The following is a 15,737-nucleotide window of genomic DNA, read 5'->3' as shown; positions in this document are numbered from 1 at the left end:
AGTTGCATATTCTCAATGACTGGCATTAGCTTCATGTATTTTTGCTGCCAGTTTTTTGCTTAATAAATATCAATAGGTGACAAACATGTTTTGTAGATGTGTTTGTGCATTACAGTGATTTATTTGTTAGATATATCTGAACCTACAGCGTGGCAGGACAGGAGCTTTGTTATAACAAGCCTGGTGCTGCAGCAATTCAAGGTGACAGATACAACTCAATACCACATACCCTGAGTCTTCCTAGAAACGTCTGAAACTTGTAATTGCTCATTTATAGCCCACGAATTACATTGATGTTGACACATTGAATATATATTTCTTATGCCCAAAAAATAGGTTTGCTATAGTATACTTGAGCAGAATTGCAGTATCTTCTGGCAAAGCCATCTAAGAGTAGCCAAACTACTAATACAGGAGAATTAAGATGGTTTTACAGTTAGAGCAACTTAATAAATACAACACCTCCTTGACAGATACAACACCTCATTTATAGATAAGCTGCTATTACTGGCCTGTGCCTTTATTTCTTGTTTCCTTAAAGGTAGCTAATGGAACCCATTGATACATTGAAGAAGAACTTACTTTTCCTTTTTTTTTTTTTTCTGGGTCAAGTTTTGTGCAGCTTTAGTTTTTTCTTTTCCTTTATTAAAGAGGGTGTTGGAGGTCTGACTTGGGTGCTATGTTTACTCCAAGGCTTGTGCACTTTTGATCTTTTTCACTGTAAAAACTGTGATGTTCTGTTAATAAAATGATAATGAAAAGCTTGCAGGATAGAGAACTATTTTATGCAATTTTTGTGCCTGTTTCATCCATTGTCACATTCAGTTCATAGATTCTTGTGTGGATAATTTTGCCCCAATGAGGTTGAGACCTCATAATCTGCCTTCTTCAATTTTTCTTTCAAGAAGATCTTTTCAGAACAAAATTCTGATTAAAAGAAGAAAAAAAAATCATGAAGACAGGAACCTGTATAATGAAACAAAAACATTCAGCTGGTATCATTTAGGTCATTTCATTGGAATACTGAAACTAAATGAAAACTTCTTTCTTCTGTGCTCTATGCTTGCCTTCAAAACAATATTAGATATTAGATGAAACTCTCCCAGGCAGCCACTGTTTTATTCTATCGCAGAGTTCCTTGCACAACTAGGCCATAGGGATGTCTCTACTGAATGTTACTAGGATAGTAGGTCTTGAACTCAAAGAAACTCTAGGAATTGTAAATTAGGTTTCACACATATGAGACACTAAAATGAGAACCTGTTCAGAGCCTTGAACAAGATTTTACCTTGTGCATTTTGACTCCGTGGGCTCACCAGTGAGTTTTAAATGCAGCATGGGCTCAGACTAGTTCCCTGCTTGGAATGATGTTCCACATATTGGCTCAACCTGAGTTTCACAATTGTTTTTTTTTCCCTCAGTAACCTATTAGGGAGTAACAATATTCATGTGCCAAAGCGAAATCTCCCCAGAAAATTATTCTGACCTTCATATTATCTCCCTCATCCTCTTATAGTGCTTTGATCAGTGGCCAAATAAGAAATGTTGACAAGATGATCTTTCAGTTATTATCAATGCACATCTGAGTTAACAACCCATTAAGCAATTCACACATCCCAGAGCCCTGAGTGCTAACTCATGCAGATGTTACAACTGTCCATGTTCTGACCTTGTTTTATCTGCAAGGATTAGAGAGGCGTGCTTGTTCTAATGAAAGTTTATAATACTGAAGAACATAATAATAGTACCAGGAAGCAAGAGAAACATATCTCACTTAATTAAAGTATTTGCTATTAGTAACTAGTTCCTTTTTTAACTGGATCTCAAACTGTCCTTCGAGACATCCTACTGTGAAAAAAAAATTTACTTCTTCATGAGGAGTGCTTTAAGCCATGTTTCAAACTCAGCTGGGGAAAAAGAGAAGAATTATCTAAGAGTTATAATGAACCATGGTAAATGAGATGTCATTTGTGCTAGGATTTATTAGGAATAAAGAACTAAGCAGCGATAATTATTATATTATGTCATTGTGTAAGACTGCGACTTGCTTGTAAATGTTTTGTGCAAGTCTGCTAAAAATAGTTATCACTTTGTGTCAGATGAAAGGCCAGGCAAGCTCACCTGTCCTGTCTCCAGCAGTGGTCAACAGCGGCTGTTCACATCAAGGGGAGAAGAGGGAAAGCATATCTGATCCTTTCCTGGAGTTCTGTCCCATTGTCCAGCAATTTCTGCCATGGGACAGGGTTGGTAGATATTTAAAGCCTGTGGTGGCTCCTTCATGAACTTGTCGAACCCAGGTGTAACTCCTGTGACACCAGCATTACCAACATACTGTGACATAGATTCTGCATATTATACTGTACTGGTTTTGGCTGCAATAGAGTTCATTTTGTTTGTAGGAGATCATATGATGCTCTATTTTGGATTTGTCACCAAAACAGTGTTGATCAGATCAAGGCATTTTCTACTCCTCGCACTGTCTCATCAGTGAGTAGGGTGGGAGTGGGCAGGAGGTTAGGAGGGGACATAACCAGGGTAGCTGACCCCAAATGACCAAAGGAATATCCCATACCATATGGTCGTGTGCTTAGCAATAAATGCTGTGAGGAGAAAGAAATAGGAAGTGGGGATGTTTGGAGTTATCGCACTTGTCTTTCCAACTGCTACATGTGATGAAACCCTAGAAATGGCTGAACACCTGCCTGCCTGCCCATGGGAAACTGGGAATGAATTCTTCATCTTTCTTTGTTTAACCACACCCCTTTTATTTATTAATCTGTGTTTATGTCAACCCACGAGTTCTCTCACTTTTACCCCTCTGATTCTCTTTCTCATCCCAGTGTGGAGGTGTGAGTGAGCAGCTGTGTGGTGCTTAGCTGCCTACTGGGGTTTAACCATGACATATACCATATAACTATACACTGAGTGAAGTAACACTGCTTTTTGATTTGCCTTAGACTACTGTCTGATGGAATCATTTGTTGCCCCCTAGTTCTGAAATGGGAAGAAAGAGTGAATAATTGATTAAAATTCTTCTTTTTTGAAGGCTAAGTACTTCTTTCATAAGGCTTTATGGGAGACTTTGTAGGATCATCCTTGAAACATCCTTGTTCCCTGGAAACTTTTGTAGATCTACTAAATCCATTTGGCTATGGGATATTTCCACAAAACATTACAGATATGGGTACCCTGTGAAGCTGATGATGGCATAATGTTATATTCTCTCTCTTCTTCTCAACATCCTCAATTCTTTCTCCAATGAAACTCGCTCAACAGACAGAGCAGTATCTGAAGTCTTAATGCAGGCCATGCTGAGGACACTGGAACTGAAGACTGGAAGGGATGTCTGCTTGGGGGTTGAGTCTAAGATGTTGCTTGAGTAATCAATTATGCAGATTCATAAAACTATACAGATCATCTGTTTTACATGATGCTATCCTGCCAAGGCCATGTAATCCTCTCCAACAATATTTAACAAACATAAGGCTGAAAATAAAACCAAAAATCCATAACCATGTGGTGACATTGAAAGAAAAACAGAAAAGAACAAAACTGGTACATCCTACTACAATGTGTTTTGAGAAGGGTTATGGGTGACCCTAGTCAGGCTGAACCAACTTATAAACATAATTACTTAACTAATTAGCTTAATTTTCTGTTTCTTGTAATTCCAATTTTGTCACGCAATCATTTCTATATACCACCCAAGCATAATTCTAAAGCATTTTAGCTTCATTTCTCATGCTATCTATCTTGGAAGCTGCCCTAGAAATTAATTTCTTAGTGGCCAGAAGCTTTATTCCAATTTTCTGCCACAGATATGTTTCCTGCTAATTATTATTGCTCCTTAATTTAATCTGGGAGACATTTAATTATTTTTTCAATATACTTGGCTGGACCTATGGTGAAAATTTACCCTCAGACAATTTAAAATGTTAAAAAACCTCCATATGTTTTATCCATTTCAGATTGTTTTTCTGGTTGGGTAAGTATTTTAACAATTTGGTTAGCTGTGAAGCTTCAAGCTTAAGCACTTTAATAGGAACATATTAAGGAAAAATGTACCTTTTTTGGTACATATAGATGATGGAAAATGTGTTTTATAGAAAAATTCCCAAACCCAAAACAATTTGACCAAATGCTAAGACCTAATATGTGGAAAATCCATTGCTAAAAGATTTTCAGAAAATTGAGTAATAGAAGAACGTTGGTTTAGGCCTCTTGAATGAATTATTAGTTACTGACAAACCTTATAATACAGAAAATATTAAAATTTTCCTATTCAATACTTTTGTGGTTTTGATAGCTATGATTTCTTAAAGAAAAAAAAATAATTGTTTTTGAATCAACAGGATGCTTAAAAAAAGTCTAAATTTCAAACACTGGCAGAAGACTAATGAATGTGCTGGAGAAACAAAAAGATTGGCCTGAATATTTTACAAGCTTAGGCTGTGAAATTCTTTGATCAAAGGCTTTCAACTATGTCATAGCATTAAGTCAAAGTTTCTCAAGCATTATGTGAATCTAAGGAATTTCTATTGTTTTCAAAGGATAATTTTTGCAGGCTGGCTTTGAAGTGAGGAAAACACAATGAGGCCTATAAATAGGTAATCTGTAGAAAACACACCAGTTATAAAATCACATAAAGTCTCTTTTGTTCATTGATAAGCATGTGAATATAGGATTTTACATTGAAATAAGAGTATTTGTATATTAAAATATATGCAAATGTGTCTAGCTTCACATCCATAATCAGGAAGTAAATGAGTGAAAATACAGTGCTTCAAAACAGAAATCGGTATTGCCTTTTCCCTGGGTTGACAACTGGTGGTAATGGCTGGTCCAGTGTCAATATGTCCTGATACAGCATCAAATTGAACTGACATAAGATCTGTTACTTTGGTACATAACAAAATTTAAAAACTTGTTCAGAGATTTTCAGGTTTGGTTTCAATACAACCAATAATTTTGGTTTCAGCTGTATTCCATTTCTCACCCTTAAGTATATAATATTGAAGTCACTGTACAAAGAATTTGTTCACTTTACAGATGGTACTAGATAATGCAGTTAGATGAACTACAGTAGTAGACGCACACAAATAAGTAAAGGCTAACACAGATGGTACTAGATAATGCAGTTAGATGAACTACAGTAGTAGACGCACACAAATAAGTAAAGGCTAACACAGATTTATTCTAAGATAAATAGAATGAATTGTTGCAGAATGGTTGTGATTACTGTACTGTAACTTTTTCTGTTACTTACAGGAAGTTAGTTATTGCTTGGACTTCACCTAAATTTCAGTTTATTGTATGATAATGTCTGATAAGTTAGGAATAAAGTTTGCTGTATGGGAGTGAATTTTACTATATGTACACTGAAACAGAGTTTAATGTATTACTGTAAATCTGTTAATGTAATCCCATTTCACTGATTAGCACACAAAATAAAAAGAGGGTACTACTGTTAAGTTAAAATGTCTGAAATTCTTTTTTCTTCTTGGAGTAAAAAAAGAAACTCTGCAGAATATGATGTCCCTAATTTGCTAAGATATGTTATAAAAAATAAGGTGTGATAGATCCAGATCAGGAATTGGATTCTAACTTCCGAAGAGAGGCATTTACAATATGTGTCCCACTTGACCAGATAATGTTAATGGTAAACTGATGCTTTGATAAAAGATAGTTTTGAATCTTTTAGTAAGAAAAGGTTCAGCATGTTCCTTATTTCTGCTGAAATAAGTCTTTCGCTACATCATAGCTTTGACAAGAAAGTACAGAATATTCGTGTTTTGTGCTTTCCTGCATTTTTACCTCTGTGCTATTTGCAGCTCTTCTTCCTCAACACTATTCCTATTCCTAAAGTATCCCAACCAGGTCTACCTTATTTTTGGTTTGAGAACTGAGCAATAGGAATGAATTGTCTTGCGTGACCTAAGCAGCATATGGACTGTCTAGAAGAAGTGAGAGATGTACCTGTCTCTGCCAAAAATGTCCCCTGGAATCCCTGCCCCTACTAGCCCTCACATGTGATCTCCTATAAAAAAGTCCCTCCCCTCTTTCGGTGATGTGCTTTCTTTACGCCATGTCCTTCTGCCTGGGTGTCTCCATTTTCTATGACCTCACAGCCCACTTGTTGGCAAATGCTCTATGATTGGTAGGACAAGCTGCTCTGTCCTGTTCCCCCAGAGGTACCTCACAACAGGCCTCTTCCCACCCCATACATGGGGCCACCATTTTGTTCAGCTGCCATTTTATGGCAGAGAGCTGCCATTATGTGAGACACGGTAACCCGCAATGTGTTTGTATGGCCTTGCCACTGGCTGATGGCTTTTTGTGACGGTGTGATGCCCCCTGTGATCTCAGACAGTGCCAGGATTGGCCATCAGGCCATTCCTTGTCTGTCTGCACTGGAATGATGCTGTGTCATGACCATTCTCCTTCCACTAAATACGCTGGGCTGCAATGTTGTTCCAGCTGATGTTTTATGGCAGGAAGATGACATTTCTGGAAAGGTCATGACCTGTGACTGGCTGCCTATCTGGATCACAAATACCTATATAGAGAAAAATGCATATTTATAAAAAATTTTTTATTTCTCTGTAGAAGTTTAAATATAAAAGAGGGTAGGTATATGCATAAAGATACGTATTATTTCTTTATACTTGCACTTCATATGTGTATATACAGTATATATATGTATGCATGAAGCTACACACATTAAAACCTATGTGCCTGAAAATGTAGGTACATAATGTACAAAACTTCCTTTAACAATAGTTAATGAAACTAGTAAGTAAAGGTTTAACATGAATGGAAAGAAAATACATAAAATGTATAAGGCAAGTGCGATGCCTCTCATTTTACAAGGCTGGTCAACAAGCTCTGACATGTTGGAATGGAGAAAAGTTCATGAGAGGGGTGGGGGGTGGCACCAGAAGGGTAGATAGCCACAAGCACTTTGGCACACACCAAAAGCTGTGGAGCCATAGTCCAGCAAGGAATCCCTGTGCAACCCCTGTCACATGCAAAGCAGAGACAGGCAGTAAACTGGACTAAGAGGTCCTGCATCCAGCCCCACAACACTGCTAGGATGGCCATGCATGGGTGGGCCCATGGGTGGACTTTGGGGCTTTGCATCTTGCTGGAAGACACAAGCAACATTGCCTGAGAAAATAGAAATTCTCAGCTTCAGGAGAGAATGTATACGAGGAAATAAGGAAAAACTGCAAAGTGATTCCTGGAATTCCCAAGTGAACTAGAAAAAAAACAACCAGCGGGTCTGTGAATCAGAAACTGGTATTTTGAGGTAAGTTTTACACAGAGAAGGCAGGTGGTGTGGTGGCGTGAGCTCCCTTTCTCCATGGCTGTGGGGAGTTCACATCTACCTGTAAGATCATCTACCTGTAAGATCACAGAGTGCAGGTTGGTATTACATGTGTTTCCTTATCTTTAAGAAAATTAGCTTCTAGAGAGCTTCAAAAACTCCAGCTAAGTGACTGAGGTGTGCCACCGTCTATTCAGCTTCCTGTCTGGGCCTAAGGAAGTCAAAGGAGGGAGAATGGACACAGAAGAGACAGTAGTCTTTGAGGAAAAAAAGGAAAAGAGTGGGAGAAGCCTGACAAGAAACCAACTGCCTCCATTTGTGCATGACTTAAATTGCGGGTTCAGTGTTTCCTTTCTTACATGTGTGTACTAGCTGCTGTTTGGTAAACATGTCTGTGCCACTACTTCCGTTAAAAGTTAACTATGCCCCTGGGAAGGTGAGAAGCTTTGGGGGCATAAATCCTCTGTTAGAAGCTGCTAAAAGCCAAACAGAAGTAGCCTGAACAGAAGCCAAGAAGAAACTTGAATGCTTACAGCTTATACAAAGCTGTAAAAAAGCACTTTAAAAGAGAAAAGGATTAGAGGTGAATAAAACATTGAGTTCTTCTTGTAAATATTGATGTTTTTCATATATTTCGAACTACTGAAACTGTGTGCTTAAATAATATGATTATTTTTCATTTTGTTTCTTCACATTTTAATGATCACATAAAAATGTCACTGTTTACATCTCTACAGATTACCAGTGAATATTTTTGTCATTTTATAAGATTTATTTGAGGTGATTTTGGTCTGGAAGACTGATGTTAAAACCCAAACATAATTATAACTTCACTATTCTGATGAAAATAGTTATTTAGAACACATAGATCTCCAGCACTGTGGGAAGATGACAGAGGATAAAAAGATAATGGTATGGAAATTATAGGGGAAGATACTGTTGCTACTCTCTGGATGGCACATGCTCAGCATATCCGACCTCCCATACCCAATGCAATCTCAAGGGTCTAAATGGAGGGTGGAGCAGAGTGGAGACACTGCAGCCAGGCTCTGTCAAAACCCTTGCAGAGGAGCGAACTCAGTGGTACCTTCTAGCTGATAAGCCCCACAGCAGCTGAAAACCAAGGGAGATAAAGTTCTTGAATCCGCAACCATGGTGAAATCACTCTGGACAATCACTCCTCACTGAGTAAGAGGTATGACCAAAGCCCCTCAAGTTCCAACTAAACATAAAGAAATAGTATAAAAGTGAGTTAAAAATGGGGAGAAGTGAGAGGGAGGACTCTACTGTAACTTCTGGGATCAGTTGACAGGCTGAACCTCTCTTCCCCTCCACAGGGAGGCCTGTTGGGTAAGAACCATTCTCTGTGCACGCTGAGCAGTTACTAGAGCTAGCTTTTATTGAGGATTAGAGCTTGTTACTACATTGCTTTGAATCAATACATGCTTTAAATATATTTTTGCAGTCTGATACTATTATTGGCAATTCTCAAACCTTAACCTGTCACAATTTTATTAATAAAGAGTGCTATTCTGTAAACTGTTACTGTGAGTCCTTCAAAGGCACTGGCAGTCACCAGCAGTGGGCAGAGGTGTGGACACCCAAGAGGAGGTTTCTCTGTTTGATGTGTGACCCTGAAGAAGTCAGTCAAGCAGCCCTCAGATCTAGTGAACCGCTTGGTGAAGAGTCCCTGTAACAGGACACTGGCAGACTGGTCAGGGACAAGGGTCGCGGCTTTCCTGGGGCACCAACAGACTAATCAGCACTAAGGGTTTGAGTAAATCTCCCCTTTTCACATGAAAAGCACATAAAGATTATTCTTTACGTTCATTCATACTCTTGATTTCAGAAGAAATATAAATGAATAAACTTTCAAACTATTCGACATTTTAAACTTCCTATGTGAGATTTCAGTTGCTTTGCAATTTAACATTCACTGCTTTTTCCTTCCTTAGTATTTTGTGTTCTTGGGCAAATAATGAAGTACTAATTTCTTCCCTAGCAAATAAGGAAATCCTGTCTGGCAGAAGGGAAAACTGTGACCAAGGACAAGATGGAAATAAGAAGCTTTACATTCATTCTGTCGCACTGGTGTGTCTGTCCAGGAACGCTGTTTTCCTTTACCTGGGTATCTGATTCAAAAGATTCTATTAAGATACAACAATTCCCAAAACTGGATTTTCCTTTTGTCTAACAAATATCTCTGCTATTAAGCTTTCTTCTAGGCTGTAAGGGTACAAGAGATACACTAGGGACTTTCAAAAGCCTATGGAACACCTTTTAACTATATATTTATTTTACCTTTGTGTGGACTACAGTTTCTGGAATTGGATGACATTTCAGTACTGCTATGGGAGACAACAATCTTAACCAATACAAAGGCATGGAGAGATTGCTCTATCACTCTTTAGTGATTTAATGTAAGTATCTTTCAAGGCTTACAGTCTTACATTTTTACCATTTTTATGACCATACTAATGGTTCGGAAACAACTTTCCAAATTATCTTGTCTGACGTTTAAATATTTAAATGGTTTCTTTTTTTCCTATTATGAAATATCTTTTCTCCAGCTGAACAGTACTAACAGAATGTAAGACAAAAGATACAAACCTTGCATGAATTTTGAAGTTATGTTTCAATGTTTGGTATGATATGAAATGCTCTGTGGTAGAGTCATGTGGAAAAAGAATTTTACTTATTCATATAAATTAATATAAAATGTCTGCCTGATTCTTGCAAAGCAGTTTTCCCTTTGACATCCTGAACGTCTCATTAAAGGGATCTGTGAACTAAACTTTGTATTTACTATCTGCCAGTGATTAGTATGCTGCTAAGGTGAGGAAAGAGCCAGCTGCCACTTCTAACTAGAAATGTTGCATATGGAACTTGGGTCAAGATCTTTATCTGAGTTCAAGTGACATCTCTCCTGAAACCAATAAAGTTCTGATGAGCCAGTAAGGCAGACCTTGACAAATATTTAGCAGGGCTGTCAGTGAAAGGGTATTATGACAACTCCCAGGAAGAATACCTTGAATATTATTTAAAAATTTAAGAAGTACTTATTTTATTACTCAACAAACTTGTTTCAGTCTGTTGTATTGAAACATAGATTTAGAAGAAACATAAAGATTTTAGTTATAGGCTAGCTGCGTTGAGATTAGTTGGAATAGGAAAGAACTTGGGCCCAGTGAGAGTTAATTAAAATAGTTAAGAGAGCTGGACCTGAAATGGGTTTTAAGATGTTAGTAACTGATTACCAAATAACTGATGATCTGTCATTTGTATGTTTGCTTAGCTGTGCTTAGAATGAGGAATAGAAACATTGATAAGTTGGTGTATGGAATAAGGACAATCACCAATTTCCTCCCTTTGTGGGAACCTGTCCAAAAGTCATGCAAGAAGAAACTTACAGGTCACTAAAGTAATTAGGATTGTTAAAGTTCAGAGAAGCAAAAAGGTCAAAATGAGGAAAATGAGCATACTTCATCTTTTTTGGGACCACTGACCCAATTCAAGACCACCGACTCAATTCAGAGCACACACTACGCATGGTTAATGACATGTAAGCTCATTTCCATACGAAGCGGAGAATAAGAGGTGTTAATGTTGTGAATATGCATTTGTATTTTGGATATTCATAATTTTTGTAAATAAAAAGCTTTGTGTTTGCTTGGATTGGGGCCCTGTGTCTTAGGGAGCTATCCCACACAGTGCCTGGCACCAAATAAAACATGCACTTTCTAACTCTAAACTGTTAGAAAGTTTTTGTCCATCTCAGTTCGAAATTGATATTAGATTGATATTCATATTTTGGTAAATCAGTATCAATGGTAAACCTTTTTCCAATTTGTCTTGCATAAAGAAGGATGATATGACTGACAGAAATTAATAAACTAAAGGAGAAGGCCTACCATAAACCTTACCAGAATCAAATAAAATAGGGATAAAATATGACACTGGAACAGATTAAAATTTACAGACAAAACAACTGCATACAAAGAAGTGAACTGTTTTCTTCTTTCAAAGTTCTGAGGCAGGGAAGTGGAACATTTACTACAGCTAAAAACTACACTGGGAAAAAAAAAGTGGAAAATTTACTAAGGCTGAAATACTAAGAGGTAGTACTAGAAGCTTGGGAGCTTCAGAGGAAAGCTCATGAATCTTAAAAGACAGCTGTCATTTTATTGTGAGCAGTACCAAAGTGCCTACAATGTACTAGAAAACAGCACTCAGGAATCTCCCAGGCCTATGGAAAAAATAGTTGAAAACATTTACATTGATATGAACTGAGAGTGAATTTGAACAGGTGCATGCAAATGCCCCTGTACCTGCTCCTCTGCTGGCCATGAGGGAGATGTGGGGACTGTGAGACAATCATATGAAGACACAGTGGCTGTCAAGAGTTTAGAAATGGTAGCTCACAACCATAAATGGCACAGAGCCATAAACTGGTACCTGTGCACAAAGGGAAGGGGCTTCCCATGCTGGCATACTCCTGGATAAGTGGGAAGGGGCAGTTGGTCCTGCTGGACAAATTACATGAGACTCTGATCATGTGGGGTATGAGATTTTACACAATAGAGACCCCCAAAGACAGAAGTGGGTGGAGTTTCATGGGAGACTATGTAACTGGGACAAGGACAGGGCCATGTAATAGTAAGAGGGGCAGGGCTTTCCCAGGAAGTTGGCTGTGTGACACCCATCACTGTATTTCTGGGAGCAGTCTTGCTCTTCCGAAGCTGTCAATGTGCCATTTGGTGGGGCTGCCTGTGGGGAATTATTGTCAGGCATAGGAAATAGAGACTGAATTTTTTTTTTTCTCTGGTGCATGTGAGTTTTGTTCAGCTACAGAGTTTTGTAAACCTAGAAGTAATTTACTGGTCTGATTACTTCTACACTTGAACATTTAGATTTGGCTGAAACTGGCACGTTTACTCACATACTTTCCTGGCAGATGGGCAGAGTGGAGACAGACAGGACGGACTGTTTTCTTTGGCATTGGGGCTAGCAGAGGTTTAGATATGAAGAGACAGAGGTGAGTACCTTCTGAATGTCACCTGATTGTGTGAATAAGCCAAATATAACCTAATGTGGGAAATAGTGCTGAGACAAGGAAAATGGACAAAAGCACATAGCTGGACTGAATTCAATTTATAATATCTGTTAACACTGGATAACTAGATGCTTTGCAGCAGTTGGCTAAGGCTATATCCTTCTCTAGCTCTAGATCTATCAGAAGTTGGCTCATAGAGGTGGGACTAATCATAGAATCACTTAGGTTAGAAAAGACCTTTAAGATCATCATATCCATTAACGCAGCACTGCCACGTCCACCACTAAACCGTCTAAGTGCCGTATCTATGTGTCTTGTTAATACCTTCAGGGATGATGACTCTACCACTTCCCTGGGCAACCTGTTGCAGTGCTTGACAACCTATCCAGCATGTTCCAAGTGAAACGTTAACAATTCTTGCACTCAGTAATAATGTTTCAGGACACTCCCTTACCACTCCAGTAAACATTTTCACAGCTTCTTCTCCCTGTACGTGTTTTCTGTGGATCTCCAGACAGGTAACAAACTGCAGGAGATATACATAAAACTGACTTCTTACATGATAGATTTAGGGGAGTTAAGCAGGTCACTAGTGTGTAGGAAGGAAAAACTGCAGCAGAGAAGCTTGTTCATACTTGGAGTCTTCCTTCAACAAAGTATAAAGAATGTCAGAAATGGGGAAGAAGCTGAGGACCTCCTGACTGCCAGGCCTATGCATATTCCTCTGATTGGAATAGAGAATTATTTTTTTCTGTTCAGTGACACATTAAATAATGTATTGTGCTATCTTTTAGCACAGCTCTTGTACTGACATTGTTTCATTTGGTTTTGCAACTAAATATTGTGAAAGTCACTTATTTCTGTCAACACTGCATATTTGCAAGTGAAATGACAGACTTATATGTCACAGGTGATTGAACGGATAACTGTCTTGGAGGATTTTAATAAGACCTTAGGAATAAGAAGCCACAAAATGCATTGAAGTTGGCAAAGATGAAAGATGCAGCCTCCACTTTTTGCTCTCCACAGCCATGTAGCTTGTACCAGCTACTTCCACTATATTTCGGGCATATCATATGTGCTGCTCTCCAGCAGGACTGCCTTGTGTTTTTGTTTACTACTTTCAGGGATTCACATTTTATCTCTCTAATAGACTGGAGATAGTGGTAGAATAGTGAAGTCATCATGCTAGAAAACACAAACAGGGTCCTCAGTTTTGGTCCAGACTTTTGAAAACAGATGTCTGCTCTAAAGTGGCATAACCATTGTTATCTACCAGGTTGCTAATGCTAAAAAGTAATCACATTTTACTTTGAAACCTGTGGTTTCAAATATCCTTTTAATATCCTTTCTTTCTTGTCAAACCATTCAGAGGTAATAGAGTACTGATTGTCCAGGGCGGGGACACGTGTATTTATATTTTGGAAATAATGGGGTATAGATTAAGTCCTTCTAACCTTTTTGGCTTCTTTTGCACCATTGGTGCAGTTGCAGTAGAAAGGACTTGGCTTTGTGCTTCTAAGTTCCCAAGTTCTCCAGGAATGAACACCAGCGTGAAGAGAAGTTCTCGGCCACCAGCAGCAAGCCACAGGCAGCCAAATGCCTGCAGCTGCTCAGCTGCTGCTCCACCTGTCATCTTCTCTATGGATGGAGTAAAAGTTGTCAGTTCAGCATGAAAGAAAAAGAAAAGGCAGAGCTGGCAGTATACTAAACTGATTGCTTTTGAGCACTGATGAGCTGTGCTGGAATCAGTTTTTGTTTCTAATAAGACACAGAGGTTCCCTGTTTGCCTTTTCTTATTCCCTGTGACTGAAAACCAAGGCTTCATTAAGATAGAAGATCCACTGATTCCTTGTAGGCGTGAGAACAGATTTTGTGATTCATTTTGTGTGTTCCTGCACCTATTCAATCTGTCTTTAGTTTGCCTGGATACTTAAGTGATACCACATTTGTCACTACAGTCTGAACAAACCCAAGGAAAAAGCAATCAAAGTAAAGGCTTAAGAGTAGTAGGAGAGAGAATGGAAAATATCTCTTTTTCATGCAGATGTTAGTTTACCGACTAACAATTTTGTAATCTTTTGTGAAGCCATTGCCATCTGGCATTTATTATTTTCTTTACAGACTCTGATCATTGTGACATAAGGATATCTATGCTGAGGACAGCTGTGTAGTGAAGAGATATGCAGTATAAGCCTATTAGGATACTTGAAGAATTTTGTCTGTATAAAACTCTCCAGATCAGATTATCTTTTATGGAGATCTATGCTGCAAGGATTAGACCTCTTTCAGTAAGTTGTCTTTTTATTGTAATTTGCTAAACTTTGGTTTTCGACTTTTTTTAAAGCCTTAGTTTCTGGGGGAAAAAGCTTAAATAAAAATGCTACAGATCAACACACACACAGACACAAAAAGAAATAGAAGAACCTTACATTTTAAGCCATTTCTGTAGGCTTTATTGAGATCAAATTCATGAGTTTTATAGCTGAAGTTGATAATTACTGAGCATAAAACTGGGCAAGCTCAAAATTGATTCTATATTTATGCAATGTGTGTAAATAAGACACTCAGAAATGCAATACTGTGTGTGCTGTAGTTGAGATTACCCAGTAAGTGGAATATGTATGTACATATATTATGTAGTAGTATGTCTGTTTTGTGGTTGTGTTATGGCTCTGGTGTACTGAGGCTTTCAGTGCACAGATGTAGAACATGCTGTTGCCTTCTGTCAAACAGATGTTAGTGATGTGGTAGTAAATGTGGTAACAAATGCAAGATTCTTTGTCACTTGATCAAAAAAGCAAGATCCATGGGAAGGAATGATGAAGATAAGGAATCTAGGAGTTAATCCTCTGAATTTGACAGGATGGCATAACTGAAATGAGAAATACTGTCTCTGCTCTGGATAGCTGTGAAATTCTGCGTTGCTAAGTTGTGGAAGATGGAATAAAAAATTATTGTACAGGTTCGGGGTTTGAACTCTTCAAGTTTTTCAATTCCACTTTTTCTACCAAGGAAGGGTAGGATCAAGTGAGTATCATATGTTCATCAAATTGGCCCTTGTGACTCTTAGTACACAGTAACAATTTTTCAATGTCAATAATAATGTTAGTCACCAAGTTCTTTCCCTCAAATAACTTATGTGAAAAGAGATACAAAAGCAAGGAAATGTGGTTGTCATCCACTATGACATGGTGTGCTAACGAGCAGCATGCTACCTTTAAACAATGCTGTAGGGTTACCATTAGCCTGCTTAACTTAAAAAGTCAATATACTCTTAAAAGATTGAGTCAGCGTAGAGTGAAATATTGAAAATAAATTATACAGTTCACAACTATTCAGTGGGGAGGAAGTGTT

The sequence above is a fragment of the Corvus cornix genome, chromosome 3 (genome assembly GCF_000738735.6).
Source record: "Corvus cornix cornix isolate S_Up_H32 chromosome 3, ASM73873v5, whole genome shotgun sequence".
NCBI lineage: Eukaryota > Metazoa > Chordata > Aves > Passeriformes > Corvidae > Corvus > Corvus cornix.
This window is presented reverse-complemented; position numbering follows the sequence as displayed.